The following is a 20,727-nucleotide window of genomic DNA, read 5'->3' as shown; positions in this document are numbered from 1 at the left end:
ATCATATGGGACACTTCCTGCAGTGCTTGTGGCACGCAGGCGATCCACCGTTGCTTAGCAGCGGCGGTCACGTGCAGACACAGTGGGCGCATCTGGAAGGTCCTGATGCGGTGATCCCAGGCATGCGCGCCAGCCAGCATAATGTGGTACATAAATAAATAAAGTCCAAACCCATGCAAAATAGGAATTAACTAGGCCAATCAACGCATGCGCGGTTATCGCCGCATAGTGGAGGACACCTCCCGCAGCGCCCATGGAACGCAGGCGATCAACCGTCGCATAGCGACTGTAATCACGTGCAGACACAGTGGGCGTGTCTGGAAGGTCCTGACGCAGCGATACCAGGCATGCGCACCAGCCAACATGTAGTGCCTGGGTAAGTGAAGTACCGAAATGGTTTACAATAATTTTGTGTTTGTTATCTTATTATATTCAAACTCATTATATATCACTTCTCTGTAGGTGGTTTATTACTGTGAATTATTAATCATGGTGATATTTAGTGTATTCAGATATATTGGTTATTTTTTCACGTATACAATTTCACTAAGTCATCTTGGTTTCATTGGCTCTCACTAAAAATATTTTTTTTATTTTCTTTCCTTTTCATTAAGTTTAGCTATAGGTCCACATAGTTTTGTTTCTTTTTTCCGGCCGTTGGCTTGGCTAATTAGCGTAGCCATTTCGGTACTTCACTTATCCAGGCACTACATGTTGTTGGCTGGTGCGCATGCCTGGTATCGCTGCGTCAGGACCTTCCAGACACGGCCACTGGGTCCGCATGTGATTACAGTTGCTATGCGACGGTTGATCGCCTGCGTTCCATGGGCGCTGCGGGAGGTGTCCTCCACTATGCGGCGATAACCGCTCATGCGTTGATTGGCCTAGTTAATTCCTATTTTGCATGGGTTTGGACTTTATTTATTTATGTACCACATTATGCTGGCTGGCGCGCATGCCTGGGATCACCGCATCAGGACCTTCCAGACACGCCCACTGTGTCCGCACGTGACTGCCGCTGCTAAGCAACGGTGGATCGCCTGCGTGACACGGGCGCTGCAGGAAGTGTCCCATATGATGCGGCAACATCCGCGCATGCGCCGAGTTATAGCTGGCGCTTCCCCCTTTCTTATTGGCCACACAGCACTATTTAAGTAACACATACCTGACTTAAGCCACGCCTCCTGACGAAGATCGGCGAAACACGCGTTGAGGCGGCAGGCTGGGGCTCTGGTCCTACACCACACATAGGTAATATGAATACTCCTATTGAATAGTTTACAGCGTTATCTTATAGCGTATTTCTCTTTGCTCAGCACCTTTTGCATCACTGCACTTTATGCTTAGAGACTATCTGTAGATTCACTAGGCTTATTTTTATGCCGGTTTTTACCAGGGCTATTCAATGTATTTGCTTATTTATACATATTTTGGCATGTGCACCTATTATCCATGTATTTGTACCTTGATTTTGTGCCCACTGAGTTGCAGACGCCATTATTACTTACCATGTGGTGTATAGTTACCTCCCCCACTCTGCGTGGGGTTAGCTTTACCTTGCTATACTTTCTGTATTTTATGCTTGAAATAAATTTATATATCTTGATATAAAAACACTCTATTTGGGTTTCTTCTTAATAGAAATTTTCCCTTTTGTGTTATATATACATGATTTGGTGGCATTTTTGTGGTTCTAATTGTCCATCTGTAGTATGAAACGATGACCAATCAGTTTGGCTGCATTTGGCTGGATCTGAGCACACAGTATGTCTCGGAATACCTCAGAATTCATTCGGCTGCTTCTGTCCTGTGTCACATCATCAATAAACACTAGTGACCCAGTGCCACTGGCAGCCATGCATGCCCAAGCCATCACACTGCCTCCGCCGTGTTTTACAGATGATGTGGTATGCTTTGGATCATGAGCTGTACCACGCCTTCGCCATACTTTTCTCTTTCCATCATTCTGGTAGAGGTTGATCTTGGTTTCATCTGTCCAAAGAATGTTGTTATTCCAGAACTGTTCTGGCTTTTTTAGATGTTTTTTTTTTTAGCAAAGTCCAGTCTAGCCTTTTTATTCTTGACACTTATGAGTGGCTTGCACCGTGCAGTGAACCCTCTGTATTTACTTTCATGCAGTCTTCTCTTTATGGTAGATTTGGATATTGATACGCCGACCTCCTGGAGAGTGTTATTCACTTGGTTGGCTGTTGTGAAGGGGTTTCTCTTCACCATGGAGATTATTCTGCGATCATCCACCACTGTTGTCTTCCGTGGGCGCCCAGGGCTTTTTGCATTGATGAGTTCACCAGTGCTTTCTTTCTTTCTCAGGATGTATTAAACTGTAGATTTTGCCACTCCTAATATTGTAGCAATTTCTCGGATGGGTTTTTTCTGTTTTCGCAGCTTAAGGATGGCTTGTTTCACCTGCATGGAGAGCTCCTTTGACCGCATGTTTACTTCACAGCAAAACCTTCCAAATGCAAGCACCACACCTCAAATCAACTCCAGGCCTTTTATCTGCTTGAGAATGACATAACGAAGGGATTGCACACACCTGTCCATGAAATAGCCTTGGAGTCAATTGTCCAATTACTTTTGGTCCCTTTAAAAACAGGGTGGCACATGTTATGGAGCTGAAACTCCTACACCCTTCATCCAATTTTAATGTGGATACCCTCAAATGAAAGCTGAAAGTCTGAACTTCAACTGCATCTCAATTGTTTTTTTCAAAATTCATTGTGGTAATGTCTATAACCAAAATTAGAAAAATGTTGTCTCTGTCCAAATACATATGGACTTAACTGTATATGCTCTGTGGAATTTTCACATCTTCAAAACTGCAGTGAAATGTGCAGCAGTCAATAAAGATGGTGGATATTGATTTGAAAAATGTGCAGTTTTTCGGCAGGTTTCACCCATGGCATTGCAAAGGGTGAAATATGAGCCAACGTAATGAGAGTAGATTGCCATGCTGTGGATTTCAGATCAAAATATCGGAAACAAAACTATTCCAAAGGTTACTGAATCCAGCATGTTGTGCTCTACATTAGGACAAAGCAGGTGACCATGTACTTTGAGAACCTAGTTTCTACAGGAATTAAAGGGGGTTTACAGTAGGAAACAGTTATCACCTGAAGTGCACACATTTATCCCCACTAGAATGGAGCGGCAATGCACGCACACAATCACCAATAATTTATTCTCTATGGGCCTGCAGGAACACTGCACTCTGCTTTCTTACCATTATCAGTGCAAGAATGGAATGGCAATCATGTGTGGGCATTGCTGCTCCGTTCTAATGGGGATAAAAGTGACCCATTACAGCGATTGGTGGGAAATCCAGAGGACGAACCATGAACGATCCAGGCATTACCAGAGCAGCACGGTGGCTCATTGTTTAGAACTGTTATTTTGCATCACTGGAGGTCTGGGTTCAAGCCTCACCCAAGAACAATATCTGCAAGCATTTCTGGAAATAGCTTAGTTTTCTCTTGCTGTGCAAAACGTAAACTCTCAAAGCCACCATACACATTGCTCTAAAGTAAGTAATCCCACAGATATCAGCAGGATAGGCCAACAGTCTCATATTTGTTCTCCCACAGCAGATGATGTTGGGAGAAAAGGATTCACCTTGCTGATTGCCATCCACCAATCCATTTGTTCCCCGTGTAGATAATGTCTGGAGGAGTCTTGTATTAGCGCTCTCACAGAATATAGGAGAGCTTGGGTGAGCTGAGAATTCCTGTGTATTGGTGAGTCTTTGAAATAGACATCAACCAAATGATTGTTTAGCTGCCAGCTATCTAGTGTGGATGGCAGCCGTCAGCCAACTTTAGTGTGCATATGTAAGGAAGAGTCCTAAAGTCGTTGTCCAAACTATACGCAAAATGCAGTTGAGAAGAATATTGGAGACATAATTCCATATCAATCATGTGTTTCCTTTTTTGGCATAGAATTATACAAACCCCTTCAGCATGTGCTGTGGTAACATGACATGGCAAGCTTCAAACAGAGGGATTCGCACCCCCCACTAGCTAGGTGGTACGTAACTTTCTACAAGATGAACCCTGTGGATCCAAGCCAGGTAGGATTTCATAAATTAGATCTAGAAATACTATAGGGTCTAGCTGTACATTGAGTATATTTCCGAGATCCCCAAAAAACAAGGCAAACGTTGGCCGGGGTCTCAAGCCATTCTAACACGCACGGGAAGGGAGATGCATACAACAGCCACTATCAGCTAGGTATCAAAATTGTGCTTAGTCTCTATGAGTAGCAGGGGCCCAGTCTGATGCAGTGGCCCCAGAACCGCCCAGAAAGTAGTTATCTTTCATAGGTTTAGGTTCAGCCCAAAGGCAGGAGGGGAGTGACCCAGAGGGTTAAATACAAGGGTTAAAAGCAATAGGATATGCTGCATACAAATGCAGCATATCCTATTGCTTTTTCTCTGGGAGGTTTTGAGGACACATCGTGTAAGGAGAAGTCACACACAAAGGGGACCATAAGCCTCTCATGTGGCAGCCCCTCCACTGCTAGCCAGGCCTTTCATCTAACTGGTAACTGACCATATGTTCTGCTTATACCTTTTGTCCTACCACTACTGTATTTGCATATCTGACCATTATATAGGTATAACCATTGTGTATATACAGTGTATTGTCTAGTGTGCCGTTAAGATAAATAATAGGTCTAATTCTATCGGTAATTTGGTTTCTAGGAACCTTTCCACGACAGCATAGGAGGTTGTCTCCACACCCTAATGGGGGACAGTAAGCACAAGAGGTTAAAAGCCCCTCCCACCTCCTACTCGCCAGTGACTTTTAAAGGGAACCTATCACCCCGTTTTTTAAAGATTAGATAAAAATAGTGTGAAATAGGGGCAGAGCTGGGCTTTACATTAGTGCCTTTTTGGTGCCTTTACACCCCCGATAGGCTGCCGAAATACCTTTGTGAAGTGGCCGTTTTGTCCTGTCACTCAAGTTGGTCAGGTCGGATGGGCGTGGTCACAGCGCTGTTTCTCCCCCAGATCAGGCTCATCATTACGTTGGTGGCGTAGTGGTGTGCGCATGTCCAAGGTCCCGAATCCTGCACAGGGGTGTGAAAATAGCAGCGATGTCCGTTATTTCATTGGTGGTCGGTGGGCGCGGCCATCTTGCTTTGGCCGCGCGTGAGCAGAAGCGGCGCTCTGCTGGCCGCGGCTTCAGGAAAATGGCCGCGGGCATCCGCGCGTGCGCAGATGGCTATCGCGGCAGCCATTTTCGTGAAGCCGAGATGCGAACTCTGCTTCACGAAAATGGCCGCCGCGATAGCCATCTATGCCCGCGGCCATTTTCCTGAAGCCGCGGCCAGCAGAGCGCCGCTTCTGCGCACGCGCGGCCAAAGCAAGATGGCCGCGCCCACCGACCACCAATGAAATAACGGACATCGCTGCTATTTTCACACCCCTGTGCAGGATTCGGGACCTTGGACATGCGCACACCACTACGCCACCAACGTAATGATGAGCCTGATCTGGGGGAGAAACAGCGCTGTGACCACGCCCATCCGACCTGACCAACTTGAGTGACAGGACAAAACGGCCACTTCACAAAGGTATTTCGGCAGCCTAACGGGGGTGTAAAGGCACCAAAAAGGCAGTAATGTAAAGCCCAGCTCTGCCCCTATTTCACACTATTTTTATCTAATCTTTAAAAAACGGGGTGATAGGTTCCCTTTAATGAACACCATAGCACTGGTTACCTTTAAGCTCCCCGAAATACTCCAAGGAACATAGACAGGGAATTAGTGCTGTTGTGGAAGGTTTCTAGAAACCGAATTACCGATAGGTCTAATTCTATTTTCTCTAGTCACCTTCCTAGATAGCATAGGAGGAATACCAACTAATACAGCACTAGGGAGGGACCACGGCCTGGAGTACTTTCCGGCCAAAGACTAGATCCCTATTGGACAATAAGTCCAATCTATAGTGTTTTGCGAAGGTATGCAGTGAAGACCATGTTGCGGCTCTGCAGATCTGCTCAATGGAAGGGCCTGCTCTTTTTACCCAGGAGATCGATGTGGATTTTGTAGAGTGGGCCTTGTCCCCGGTCGGGGGTGTCATGACCTGGGCCAGGTACGTTTCGGATATGGCCTTTTTAATCCAACTCGAGATGGTGCTTTTTGACACCTTTCTCTCTTTATTCCGACGTGATGATGTACAAACAGGTTCTGGTCAATTCTCCAAGGACTGGTTTGTTCTAGGTAGAATAGAATGGTATGTCCAACATCGAGGGTATGGAACTCCTCCTCTTTTGGATTGCCTGGATACTGGCAGGAGGAGGGAAGGAAGATTTCTTGAGACCGGTGAAAATTGGACACAACCTTATGAAGGAAGGATAGATCAAGATGAAGAACTATAGAGTCATCCCTTATTATTAAATTAGGCTCTCTTGAAGAGCCTGTAATTCTCCTACACGCCTTGCTCTGGTGATGGCGACAAGAAAAGCGGCTTTGTATGCCAAAAATTGAGGAGTGCGGGAAGACAGAGGTTCAAACGGAGGCCGTGTGAGCCCCTTGAGGACTACATTTAAGTCCCAAGGAGGGACAACAGTCTGCCTTCTGGGATGCGATCTGAGAGCTGAAGATATGAATCTCTTAATCCAACAGTGGTTGGCTAAATCCTGATGGAACATTGAAAGTTCAGGTTTCTGCCCTAAGCTCTGAGTACTAGGTTTAAGGCCAAGATCTATCCCTCTCTGTAAGAAGTCCAACACTTGTGGAATATTTGGATGGAATGAAACAGGTAGATCTGGGAGCCAGAACGATGAAAACTTCTTCCATACCTTATTATATATACACGGTGTTCCAAATTATTATGCAAATGGAATTAAATGTCATAAAGATTTAATTGTTTTGTTTTTCAAATAAACTCGTGGATGGTAGTGTGTCTCAGGGCTCAATGGATCACTGAAAGCAATCTTAAACACATGTGATAATTAGTTTTCCAGGTGATTCTAATTAAAAGGAAAACTACTTAAAAATGATGTTCCACATTATTAGGCAGGTCACAGTTTTCAAGTAACATGGGAAAGATAAAGGATCTCTCTGCTGCTGAAATGCATCAAATAGTGCAATGCCTTGGTGAAGGGATGAAAACATTAGAAATTTCCCAAAAAATTAAGGGTGATCATCGTACTGTTAAGAGATTTGTGGCTGTATCTGAATGTGTTTGTGCTGATAAAGGCATAATGAGGAAGATTTCTGCCAGGCAAGTTCATCAGATTAAGAGAACAGCTGCTAAAAAGCCATTACAAAGCATCAAACAGATATTTGAAGCTGCTGGTGCCTCTGGAGTCCCTCGAACCTCAAGGTGTAGGCTCCTTCAAAGGCTTGCTGTAGTTCATAAACCTACTATTCGGCCACCCTTAAACAGTGTTCACAAGCAGAAACGGTTGCAGCGGGCCCAGACATACAAAGACTAAATTTCCAAACAGTCTTGTTTACTGATAAGTGTTGAGCAACCCTGGATGGTCCAAATGGATGGAGTAGTGGATGGCCACCATATCCCAACAAGGCTGCAACGTCAGCAAGGAGGTGGAGGAGTCATGTTTTGGGCCGGAATCATGGAGAAACAGCTAGTGGGGCCCTTTAACGTTCCTGAAGGTGTGAAAATGACCTCTGCAAAGTATATAGAGTTTCTGACTGACGACTTTCCTCCATGGTATAAAAAGCAGAAATGTGCCTTCAGGAGCAAAATCATCTTCATGCATGACAATGCCCCATCTCATGCTGCAAAGAATACCTCATTGGCTGCTATGGGCATAAAAGGAGATAAACTCATGGTGTGGCCACCATCTTCCCCTGACCACAACCCTATAGAGAACCTTTGGAGGATCATCAAGCAAAAGATCTATGAGGGTGGGAGGCAGTTCACATCAAAACAGCAGCTCTGGGAGGCTATTCTGACTTCATGCAAAGAAATACAAGCAGAAACTCTCCAAAAACGTACAAGTTCAATGGATGCAAGAATTGTGAAGGTGATATCAAAGAAGGGTTCCTATGTTAACATGTAACTTGGCCTGTTAGGATGTTTTGGAGTTAAATAGCTTTTTTGTTCAGTGAATGCGACCTCCTAATGCTGCAAATTCCACAAATGAGCATTTTCAGTTCTTTAAAACATATCAAATGTTTAGAAATTCTACTGTGCCTAATAATTTGGGACAGTGCATTTTGAGTTTTTATTCATTTTGGAGATTATACTGTTATCATTGGAAGGTTTCTTCAATAAAATTTGATGTTTACTCTAACGGATGATTACTTTTATTAGACTGACTATCATTTGCACCAACCATTTAGGAAAATCCGATAAAAATGTAATTTGCATAATAATTTGGAACATAGTGTAGTATTCGTGACTGGCTTTCTGTAGGGTAGAAATTATCGTGTCTGAAAGCCCTCTAGCTCTCAGCACCTGGGCCTCCGTAACCAGGTGGTTAGATTCAATATTTGAGGTTCTGGATGAAGAAGGGGTCTTTGAAAAAGAAGGTCGGCTTCCACCGGTAGGTGAACGGAGCCGTCTATATGCAGCTCGACAAGGAGGTTGAAACAACTTCTCTTCGGCCACACTGGGTCCACCAGGATGGTTGGGACCCGATCCTCCCAGATCTTCCGAAGAGCCCTTGCCAACATCGAGATTGGCGGAAAGGCGTAAGCCAACCGAAAGCTCCATTTCTGAGCAAAGGCATCCCCTGCCCTGGCACTGTCCCTGGGATTCAGGGAGAAAAAAGCCTCAACCTGGGTGTTTTGACCTGACGCAATTAAGTCGATTTTGGGTAGGCCCTACCGGTTTACCAACATCCTGAAATCCCTTTCGTTCAGGCTCCATTCCCCTTGGTTGTATGTCTTGTCGACTCAGGAAATCCGTCTGACAATTGGAGGATCCCTTTAGATGAACCGCTGTCAGAGACAGGAGGTGTTTTTCGGCCCAATAAAATATTCGACCTGAAATGCCCCTTAAGCTGTTGAACCTTGAGCTCCTCTGATGTTTGAGGTGGGCTGCCGTAGTCATGTTGGCCGAATAAATTCTGACATGACATCCGGACAATAGATCGCTTGAGGCCAGGAGAGCCTCCTCCACGGCTTTCAGTTCCCTGAAGTTGGAGGATTTGCTGCTTGTTCTCTGATCCCAGAGACCCTGAAAAGGAGCGCGAGACACTATTGCACCCCAGCCTTGTTTGCTGGCATCGGATGTCACTGTAACTAGGAGGGATTGTGACCAACTCACACCTCTGCAAAGGTTTCTGGGGCTTAACCACCAAGTTAGAGAGGCTCTTACATGTCCTAGAGTGTGTACTCTTGATCAGAGAACTGGGACTCCCATTCCACATCTTGAGGATGTGAATCTGGAGACCTCTGGAGTGGGCCTGTGCCCAGGACACAGACTAAATTCAGGCGGTCATGGAGCCTAGTACTGACATGGCTTCCTGAAGAGTAGGGGATCTTTGTTTTCTGAAATCTGTGACTTTTGTCATTATAGTCAGGAGATGGTCTTCTGGAAGAAACAACATCTGCTTCTCAGAATCTAACAGAACCCCAGAAACTTCCTTATTTTGGAGGGCTGAAGCTAGGACTTTTCAGATTGGGCTGTCACCCCAGTGATTGCAGGATATCGAGAGTTTTTGACACCTGGTTCCTGAGAATCTGAGCAGAGGAACCTACAACTAGCAAATCGTCCAGATAAGGAACTATGCAGACTCCTTGTTTCCGGATATAAGAAATCGGCCTCTGCCATTATTTTGGAAAAAGCTCTCGGCGCCGAAGAGATGCCAAAGGGAAGCACGTTGAACTGGAAGTGCTTCATCTTCTGATTTTGCTGTACTGCAATCCTCAGGCACTTCTTGTGTCGTGGATGGACTGGAACATGGAAGTAGGCATCCTTGAGATCTATGGTTGCCATGAAGAAATGTGGGCCTATCAGGGGAATGGCCAACTTCACCGATTGCATCTTGAATCTGCGATAGAAGAAGTGTTGATTGAGATGTTTTAAGTTTATAATTATGTGCGCCTCCCCTGATGGTTTCTTTACCAAGAAAAGACGGGAATAGTGGCCTGTTCCCCATTGTTCCGGAGGTACTGGGGAGATAGCGTTTGACCTTAGTAGATCCTGAAGGCCTGACATCAGAATTAATTGGGCTCCCAGAGATGGAAGGGAAGTGACCCTCAGACCCCAAAGAAGAGAGGACTCAAACTATCAGTAGGCCCTACTTGATGATATTAAGGATCCCTTGTGAGTTGGAAATAGCCCACCACGGGGAAAAAAAATTGCGATCCCCCCCCCACACACCGGGTTGGAGTTATTGCTCCTCCTGTTGGGGCTGCTGCTGGGGAATAAGGATATTTTACCCTTCCCCTTCGCATAACTCCATCTTCCAGTTTTACCCTTTCCCTTTGTCTGGGTGGCCTGGGACTGTGAAGCCCAAAAAAAAATGCGTCTTGGGAGGTTTTTGTTCAGGAAGGGCTTTTTTCTTGTCAGAGGCCTTCTCTAAGATTTCATCAAGAGCAGGGCCAAAACCGTATTCGCTCTTAAAGGGGATTAAGCACAATTTAACTTAAGGTGACATCCCCACTTCACACTGAGTCAGAGGGCTCTTCTGGCTGAGTTAGATTGAACTAGGGACCTGGAGGCAATCCTGATTGATTCCATAGATGCATCAGCCAGAAAGCCTGTAGCTCTTTGGAGAATAGGAAGGGAATCCAGTAGTTCTCCCCTTGAGGTACCCTGGGATATATCATGTTCCAACTCGTCAAGCCATCGGTAGAGAGTTCTGGCAACACTGGTTGAGGCTATATTAGATCTTAACGCAAAGGTGGATGCCTCCCAGGATTTCTTCAACAGACTATTTTTCTACCCATAGGATCTTTCAACTGTGAAGAATCCTCAAAGGGGAGTGCGTTTTTTTTAGCTACTCTAGCAACCTGAATGTCCACCTTCGGAATCTCCCAAGTAAGGGGAATTATCATCCAGGGGAAACCTATGTTTCAGCTCTGAGGGGGTGGAAAGGTGTTTTTCTGGAAGCTCCCATTCCTGACCTATCAGATCCAGAATGTTTTTATGAACTGTAAAGCCCATACGTTTCCCTGCTTTCAAGCCCCAAAAATTTCTTCCTGAATGGACTGCGTGACTGACTCCTCCTCCACCTCCATAGTAGATCGCACAGCACTCGCCAACTCTTCTATATATTCTGAAGAGAAAAAGTATTTGCTAGCCTCCGAAACTCTGGGGGATGATGATTCTTCCCATTTTTGAGAGGATGAAGGATAAGAGTGTTCGGACTCAGAGTCAGAGTCCACTGTCTCAATCTTCCGTTTTTTAGAGGCAGATGGCCCTGGAAGAAAAGGAGGTGGCGGAGAAGGGGTAAAGGCTGCTAAGGAGGACTAAACCTCCTGCTTGACCAGTGTACGGATCTCCTCGATGAGAGAGGGCTGTTCCGCCCTGACCACTTTGTCTGTGCATGCCTGTCAGAGATTCTTCTCCCATAGCGAAGGAAGCTTCTTATTGCAGATAGCACATTTTGGAGGTTTTTTGGCTGGGGTATTATAGGTAGACGTGTCTCCCTACAAAAAAGAGGGAGAGTAGTGTAAGTAGAGGGACCTTAAACTACCAAGCCTCTAGCCTAGGACCCACCCCATATCCAACTTACAGGAGCAGGGGCAGCGCTGGGCTCTGCAGACGCAGGGCAGGAAGCACCATCCATACTGGGGATCAGTCTTACCTGGAAGGTGTCTTCGGGAAGGTTCAAATATCTATAAACCCTGCCCCCAGGATGTTTGGCGTTTCCCCTCCTCCCCCCCCGGGTCCAGGAGCAGGCTTCGGCGAACCTTCACATGCTCGGCACGCCGTTCAGCTGTCCCGAGACCCGAAGTGCATGCGTTCCACCGTGGAACGCAAGGCCCGGAAGTGACGCAACTCTCAATGACGTCACTTCCGAGACGCCGAACAGCGTGCAAGAGGAGGAAGAAAGACCAGAGAGCTTCGGGAGGCCTACAGTCGGGGATCACCAGCCTGCTTTACCCCCATGTGGGGCCGCAGGTGGGCTGGGAAGGTCCCAAGGCCAAGCTGGCGACGAGAGCAGAACAGAGGAGGAGGGACGAACCCAGGACCATCACTGCAGTGAAGGTACGCTGCAGTCACCGGCCCCTACAGCATACGAAGTAACCTCTCCATGCCCCATGGGGGACAGGAAAGAAACTGGCGAGTAGGAGGTGGGAGGGGCTTTTAACCTCTTGTGCTTCCTGTCCCGCATTAGGGTGTGGAGACAACCTCCTATGCTGTCATGGAAGGTGACTAGAAAAATATAATTTAACCTTGAACTGCTCTTTTAACTTGATCCACACATCTGTTTCTCAGTCCAATCTCACATGCCTATATCGAATAAGCAACAGAAACAGTCCTACAGGGCTGATAAGGTTCTGTTTCATTGGTGCTAGTGAAAGGGGACTCACAGCCTGTCAGGGTTGTGGGCGAGTGTGGTGCCACGTCACTGACTGCGTGGGCCACCTTCTCACACTTCCCATGCCTCCCTGTACCCTTCTGGACAGGGGGGTGTCTGTGTAAAACTGTGCCAGGCTGACCTTACGTGTCACCCGGGGGTGCAGAACGTCACAATGGTACAAGTGGGGAGACCTTACGTGATCCCGCTAATGTAATATTGACAACAGGCAGAGTGGATCCTTCACGTTCCTCACAATAGTCAATATCTTAACATTTATTTTAATATGATTGTAGTGTACACTTTTTCATTATTTAAAAATGGCTGCCTATTTAAAGCACCACTCCATGGAGTGGTGTCACTCATTTACAGCTTCCTGACCATAGTCTTATACTCACCACCTGCCGTCTTGAGTGGTTCCTGGCGCTGCTCCGGGCCCACTTCCCCATCTTGTGATTACAACATCTGCCTAACAGGAAGTCAGAGGGAACTGTCACAAGCTCTCAGTTTAAGTCTAGGAGGATGTCATTCTGGCTTTTATAGATTGACATTGAGTAGTGACTTCTGGCTCGCCCAGCAAACACTGGAGTGACCTGGCAGGTCACAACCTGCAGGAGACAACTGGAGTGGGATCGATAACAAAAGACAGCGGCAAGTAAGTATAAGACAAAGGGCAGGGCACCGTATGGCCAGCATTACCAGATCATGAGAGGGATGAGCATGGTATTTTACTTGCTCATAGACCAGCAGGACTTTTATTGCTGGTCATCAAGAGAAGACAAATAAGAGAGACATTTAAAGATTAAAGTTCAATGATGGGAGCCTTGGAGAAACAGGATGTAAGATGTTTGTTTTGGCTGCAGCGACTATACAGGTAGAAAGTAAAGCTTCACTTTCACATGAGACATTGATGCTTTTTTTTTTTCCTTAAACATACAGAAGAACACATAATGCACATCCTGGAATAGGTTCGCCATTTTAGGATCTTTAGGGCCTGACCATCAAAATCCATTACCCCCACTAATTACCATGAAGAGGCTCAAAAGCATGCTTTCTGGTATCAGCCTCAGGACCACTGTTGATGTGTTATAGTGGCATTTCTAGACTACATGCTTTATTTTTTTTGTAGGTCTACAACGGAAAAAAGGTTTCAAATAAAAAATAAAATGGTGGCGATGCTGCGGTGGAGTATGGGGGGGATGAATCACAGGAGGCAGGGTCGCTGCTTCAGGAGGTCGGTGGCGGCAGGAGTGTGGCTATGCTGGGGGCACTTGGCTCTCGCAAGATGTCGGTGAACGGAGTGCCCTTTCCCAATGATTTCTCTGCAGTGGGCTTCGGGAAAATGGCCTCCTCCAGTGGCGCATGCATAGATTGGGAGACGAGATCTTGTCTCCCAAAGTCTCAATCTTCGCATTTGCCGCCTCCAGCGCACATTTTCCCATAGCCCACCGCAGTCAGTCATGTCTACCACTCTTGGCGTCTTTACATATACACAGTTAAACACTTGTGAAATCGGTAACCACCATATCTTTCATTGTATTCATGCTGCGGCTCCGGCGCAGGCGTACTTTGTCTGCCCTGTTGAGGGCAGAGCAAAGTACTGCAGTGCGCAGGGCCTCTCTGATCTTTCCCGGCACCTGTGCACTGCAGTACTTTGCTCTGCCCTCAACAGGGCAGACAAAGTATGCCTGCACCAGCACCAGAGCCTCAGCGTGAATACAAGAAGCGGACGTAATCGTAAGAAGATGGGAGGCCCCGGACTGCGACCGCCCCTGGGTGAGTATAATCTAACCTCTTTTTCTCATCTTTCAGGATACATCGGGGGCTTATCAACAGCATTACAGAATGCTGTAGATAAGCCCCTGATGCTGGTGGGCATAGCTCACCTTCGATTTTGGGGGGGGACAGGTTCCCTTTAATTAGTATTTTAGTGAATAAAAATAAAATAACAGTATAAAATACACACATACATCCACACTATTCTCCGAGACACCAAACTTTATTGTTCCATTGATGGAGCTGTGCGATACAATTTTGGTGTACACATGATGTTTTGATTGCTTTTAATTTTACCCCAAGTCATATTTTCCAAAGGAAAAAAATCTCTATATATTTTTTTGTATTATTAACAATGCTGTTTGAGATGTAATATTTTAAAAAATGTAATACTGATCATAAGACTGATCATTTTAATTCATGCTGGTGACTCACTCACATCTGTGATATCTGCACCATGTACGTCAAAAGATACTTCACGGTTACATAATGTGTCTGACACGCCTCTGTCAAGTGTAAGAATGTATTTCCTCAATTGTTCTGCTGCTAAGTAAAGAACTACTTGCGCAAGGTCCAATCTCTTGAGGAAAAGGCAGTGGCTCAGCTTTAAACTTACAGACAAAAAAAAATTGCTGGGCACTTGAGAAATTTTCCATTTATGCCATCAACTTTAAGGAGTTATCCAGTCCTGGGAAAAAGTTCAAGTTCCGCAGCTTATACACACACTGTTAGGACTCCACTTACCAGTTAGTCACAAGACCACCAGTATGCGATTTGCATAGAAAATTGAGAGCAGCGATGAAAATCTAGTCGGCACACATGGCCGCAAGTACCGTATTCAAATCGCATACAGGTGGTGGACTCAGAAGTATAAAATTCAGTGTTGGCTACAACTCTAGTTTGATGTGGGGCCATTAACTAAGGCAAACTCGACATAGTCAAATGGACAGAACAGGATTCGACTTGCTCCGAACATTTCCAGGCAAAAAAAAACATTGGCTCTAATATTCTGGCAATGATAACCGAAGAAGAAACTGTCACTTTTATTCTCAACTGATTAACCGGCACTATCCTAAAATACGTTGCAGTTATACAAGTCTACTCACCGACAACAGATGATGAGGAGGAGGACATTCAACTATTCTACGATCAAGTTAAAGAAGAAATCGACAAGATGCCAAAACAAGACTTACTCGTTATTATGGGAGACTTGGATGCCAAGGTAGGCCATGGTAGACATCGAACCGTTGTTGGAAACTTTGGACTTGGTGAACGAAACGAGGTGAGATGCACTGACTTTTGTACGACAAATCAACTGTCGATCACTAACAATTGCAACTATTCCCCATATTATAAGGTGCTAAATAGCGCCCAGTTTTAACATTCTCCAATAGCGCCTAAGTATACATAAAACCCACTAAAGCAAATACATCCAAGTACGGTATGTATTTCTTGACACATTTCCCCTCCAATGGTTTCATCAGGAGACACTGTTTTCATTAATGTACAAAGATTGTGATACACTTTACTCAATAAGATGGTTCAATCGTTCAGGGAGTCCATTATGCACCGGGGGAACAACGTCCATCCACCTGTATTGGAAGAAAAATGTCAGCCATCTAATGGAGGATGTTGGAACTGGGTGCTATTTAACACCTTACAATATCAGAAATAGGTGCAATTGTTACAGTTCTTTATATTTAGATTATTGATTTCTAGTTACAGTAATTCCTACATGTACTTGTTATTTTGCATGCGCCTTATTGTGGCTCAGCAGTATACTAGCACAGCCTGAATATAGTAGAGTAATACACAAATGATCATGTTTTCATTGTTATCTCCGTGAAGTCCTTATCTCCGATTTTTAATGCCAAAAGTATACTCGAAACCCCATTACTGTCCTTTATCCTGCTGTCAGTTTGTTTGAATGTCTTCTCTACCTCTTCCAAAGGGCCTTATAGGACTAGATAGGGAGTCGACGATGAGCGGGGCGCCATCTGCGCAGGTATAGAGTGCCAACCTTCGTGGCACAGTAGGGAGACACCAGAGTCTTAACAGGGTCATCTGATACTCCTCCAGTTGGTACCAGAGAAGCAGTTCTGTGTTAGCCATATAATTTTGTATGTGTTTATGTTTATTTTTGCCAAGTTGTTTTAGGGATTCTAATTAAAAGTAATGTTTTAACTCTGCTATTTGAGATATATATAGTGCTTAAGTTGGAGATCATTCAGGTTTTCTTGCACTTAATATTTGCGATTTGATGAAAATGGTCATTGATATGGACAACTGGTAAATGGCCCAAGGACTGGACAAGATCCACGTTTATTCCTATTACGAAGACGACAAAATGCTACCAACTGTGGAAACTATCGGACTATTACGCTCATACCTCATGCCAGCAAAATACTACTGAAGATCCTACATAGTCGACTACAGCCTTACTTTGACAAAGAGCTGCCAGGGGAACGGGCAGGATTCAGAAAAGGCAGAAGAACAAGACCTGAAATTGTTAACATTAGATGGAAAATGGATAAGTCCAAGGAAAACTAGATCTATTTTTACTTTATCGGCTACAGCGAAGCCTTCAACTTTGTTCATCACCAGAAACATAGGAATACCATGAAGGATATGGGTGTGCTGAACCATCTTATCAGTCTCAATAGGAATCTTTATATAGACCAGGAAGCGACAGACCAAACGTAACACGGCATTGTTCAAAGTAGAGCACTACGGTTACCTAGTGGATGTTCTCTTCCTTCAGTCTTCCATCTTGCCCATAGTATCACCTTTAAAATCTTGAAGGTCATTATAGTCTTCAGACCCTGGTCTTTTTTTACCATTATAGTCCATGACAACACTGTTAGAACAAATATTATGGCCCTCGGTAATGCTATAGTTGCCATTGATCATTGCATCACAAGGATCAAACATTTGCCAATTACAGAGCGAGTAGCAATTCCTGTATCTCTGCGATCCAGTGGTACAAATGCAAGGCACTGGATCTGTCGCTGTTTATTTGTAGTAGTTTTGTCAATAAGAAGTTAAAATATCAGCACATCTAATTAGTTATGAAAAAAAAAATGCAGGTCAGTGATGAAGATGTAAACAAGAATGGAGCCAAAACTCTCCACGAGCAAATACAGTCCTGGTAGTAAGAGCATAAAGAGAAAGAAGATGATCTGCAACACCCAAAAGACATCAGGGAAGCTGGAGCACGATGCAGAGCCACCCTCAAGACAAGGTGCAGTTACCGGACTGTATGTGTGTAGCGCCGTGTCATTTACACTACTGAAAAGGCACAGATGATTGGCCTCGGGGAGACCAAAACATCCAACACCGCGGAGACACCATCACGTGTTTCTCAACGCAGTGATCCAGAACACTGCCCCCATCCCTTATGGGAAATATGCAAACGCATGTAGGATAGCTGCGGAGACACCATCACGTGTTTCTCAACGCAAGCAGTGAATAGCCAGACCTTTCCCCGGGAAGGAACAACCACGGGAAGGGCAGCATCCAATAAAGGAAACATCCAATACAGGAAAACCACCATGCCAAGCATGGTATCCATCCACAGACAGCTGTTTCGGGGTGTTTGCCCCTCATCAGTGTGGAGTAGGAATCTGGCTATTAGGAGCAGTGCCTAGTAAAAGGCTGTAAAGGCACAGATGATTGGCCTCGGGGAGACCAAAACATCCAACACCGCGGAGACACCATGACGTGCATATTTCCCATAAGGGATGGGGGCAGTGTTCTGGATCACTGCGTTGAGAAACACGGCAAACACCCCGAAACAGCTGTCTGTGGATGGATACCATGCTTGGCATAGGTGGTTTTCCTGTATTGGATGTTTCCTTTATTGGATGCTGCCCTTCCCGTGGTTGTTCCTTCCCGGGGAAAGGTCTGGCTATTCACTGCTTGCGTTGAGAAACAGGTGATGGTGTCTCCGCAGCTATCCTACATGCGTTTGCATATTTCCCATAAGGGATGGGGGCAGTGTTCTGGATCACTGCGTTGAAAAACACGTGATGGTGTCTCCGCGGTGTTGGATGTTTTGGTCTCCCCGAGGCCAATCATCTGTGCCTTTACAGCCTTTTACTAGGCACTGCTCCTAATAGCCAGATTCCTACTCCACACTGATGAGGGGCAAACACCCCGAAACAGATGTCTGTGGATGGATACCATGCTTGGCAGAGGACGCCGCAAAGTGTGCACATAGCCTAAAGGGCAGAGAGCTCCACTCAGACACCAGCAAGGTGGAGGTGGGGTACTGGTATGGGCTGGTACCATCAAAGATGAACTTGTGGGACCTTTTCGGGTTGAGGATGGAGTGAAGATCAACTCCCAGACCTACTGCCAGTTTCTGGAAGACAACTTCTTCAAGCAGTGGTACAGGAAGAAGTCGGTATCGTTCAAGAAAAACATGATTTCATGCAGGACAATGCTCCATCACATGCCTCCAACTACTCTACAGCGTGGCTGGCCAGTAAAGGTCTCAAAGAAGAAAAAATAATGACATGGCCCCCTTTGTGCACCTGATCTGAACCCCATAGAGAACCTGTGGTCCCTTATAAAATGTGAGATCTACAGGGAGGGAAAACAGTCCACATCTCGGAACAGTGTCTGGGAGGCTGTGGTGGCTGCTGCACGCAATGTTGATCGTAAACAGATCAAGCAACTGACAGAATCTATGGATGGAAGGCTGCTGAGTCATCATAAAGAAAGGTGGCTACATTGGTCACTAATTTTTTGGGGATTTTGTTTTTGCATGTCAGAAATGTTTATTTCTATATTTTGTGCAGTTATATTGGTTTACCTGGTGAAAATAAACAAGTGAGATGTTAATATACTAGATTTTTATTAAGTTGCCTAATAATTCTGCACGCAGTGTATATATATATATATATATATATATATATATATATATATATACACACACGTGTGTGTGTGTGTGTGTGTGTGTGTGTGTGTGTGTGTGTGTGTGTGTGTGTGTGTGTGTGTATACACATCTTTGTGTATCAAGCCACGCCCACTCGACATAGCCCCACCCACTGCACACGCCTAGCCCTATCCACACGGCCCATGTTGTTAGCGCACACGGGCAGAGACACATTCACCTTGTAAACCACCCTGTTATGGACCTGGTGGTTAGGAGCACCCGGAATGACCTGATGAGTAAACTCAAAATCGGGACTAGCTCTGGGGAAGTGGGAACTCTGCTGACCGCAAACTCTACTCCTATCACACACACTAGAAATAGCCGTGGAGCGTACCTAACTCTCCCTAGACGCCTCTTCACAGCCTAAGAGCTAACTACCCCTAAAGATAGAAATAGAAGCCTAACCTTGCCTCAGAGAAATTCCCCAAAGGTAAAGGCAGCCCCCCACATATATTGACTGTGAGTTAAGAGGAAAGTCACAAACACAGGAATGAAACAGGTTTCAGCAAAGGAGGCCAGACTTCACTAAATAGTCAGAGGATAGAAAAGGAAACTATGCGGTCGGCACAAAAAACTACAAAAACCACACAGAGTATGCAAAAAGACCCCCACACCGACTCACGGTGTGGAGGTGCAACACTGCACCCCAGAGCTTCCAGCTAGCAAGGAAATATCATGATAGCAAGCTGGACTAGAACTTAGCAGTACTAAGAAATATATTCAGGCAGCAGTAACAACAAATGAACTAACAGGGACTTAGCTTCTGCTGGAGTAGACAGGTCCTCAGAGAAGTCCAAGAGAGATCTGAACCAATACTGATACATTGACAGCTGGCATGAAGTAACGATCTGAGTGGAGTTAAATAGGGAAGCCAGCATAGCAATAAACGAGAGCAGCTGATAAAGCCAACCTCAGTGACCAGCAGTTCCGCTCGAAGCCACCAGAGGGAGTCCAAGAGCAGAACTAACCAAAGTACCATTCATGACCACAGGAGGGAGTCCGAGAATGGAATTCACAACACCACCCTGCAAAACTCACCGGCTGCGACGACTCAGCCGCTGTGAGCTACAATCAGGGCCACCGCCTTCAGAGTATCAGTGCGCAGCAGGCACAGGCCACATCTAGCTCCATCGTGTCTAGAATGGAGTTGCTCCTGTGAGGTATGACGTCAAGAGAAAGGGAGGAGCCTCATGGATTACACCGCTGTGCTCATAACAGGAAGTTGCTGTGCACCTGTGAGGTGAAAAATGAGAGGAGAGGAGCGAGGTGAAAAATGAGAGGAGAGGAGCGAGGTGAAAAATGAGAGGAGAGGAGCGAGGTGAAAAATGAGAGGAGAGGAGCGAGGTGAAAAATGAGAGGAGAGGAGCGAGGTGAAAAATGAGAGGAGAGGAGCGAGGTGAAAAATGAGAGGAGAGGAGCGAGGTGAAAAATGAGAGGAGAGGAGCGAGGTGAAAAATGAGAGGAGAGGAGCGAGGTGAAAAATGAGAGGAGAGGAGCGAGGTGAAAAATGAGAGGAGAGGAGCGAGGTGAAAAATGAGAGGA

The 20,727-nt window shown here is 45.5% G+C and overlaps 1 protein-coding gene and 1 long non-coding RNA gene across 4 annotated transcripts in view; one reads left to right on the top strand and one right to left on the bottom strand.

Annotated features, from left to right (window-relative positions):
* FNDC3A (fibronectin type III domain containing 3A) overlaps nt 1-20,727 on the bottom strand; it is a 381,088-nt gene that overhangs the window by 331,302 nt on the left and 29,059 nt on the right. The window lies entirely within an intron of this gene.
* Nucleotides 13,045-20,727, top strand: part of LOC143817030 (uncharacterized) — a 29,230-nt gene continuing 21,547 nt past the window's right edge. Inside the window, exons 1-2 of the long non-coding RNA XR_013224047.1 lie at nt 13,045-13,125; nt 15,335-15,528. This is a non-coding gene — a long non-coding RNA (uncharacterized LOC143817030). The remainder of the gene's footprint in view (nt 13,126-15,334; nt 15,529-20,727) is intronic.

This window comes from Ranitomeya variabilis, chromosome 3 (genome assembly GCF_051348905.1).
Source record: "Ranitomeya variabilis isolate aRanVar5 chromosome 3, aRanVar5.hap1, whole genome shotgun sequence".
In the NCBI taxonomy this organism is placed as follows: Eukaryota; Metazoa; Chordata; class Amphibia; order Anura; family Dendrobatidae; genus Ranitomeya; species Ranitomeya variabilis.
The sequence above is the reverse complement of the archived record's forward strand: the minus strand, read 5'-3'. Positions and strand labels throughout refer to the sequence as shown.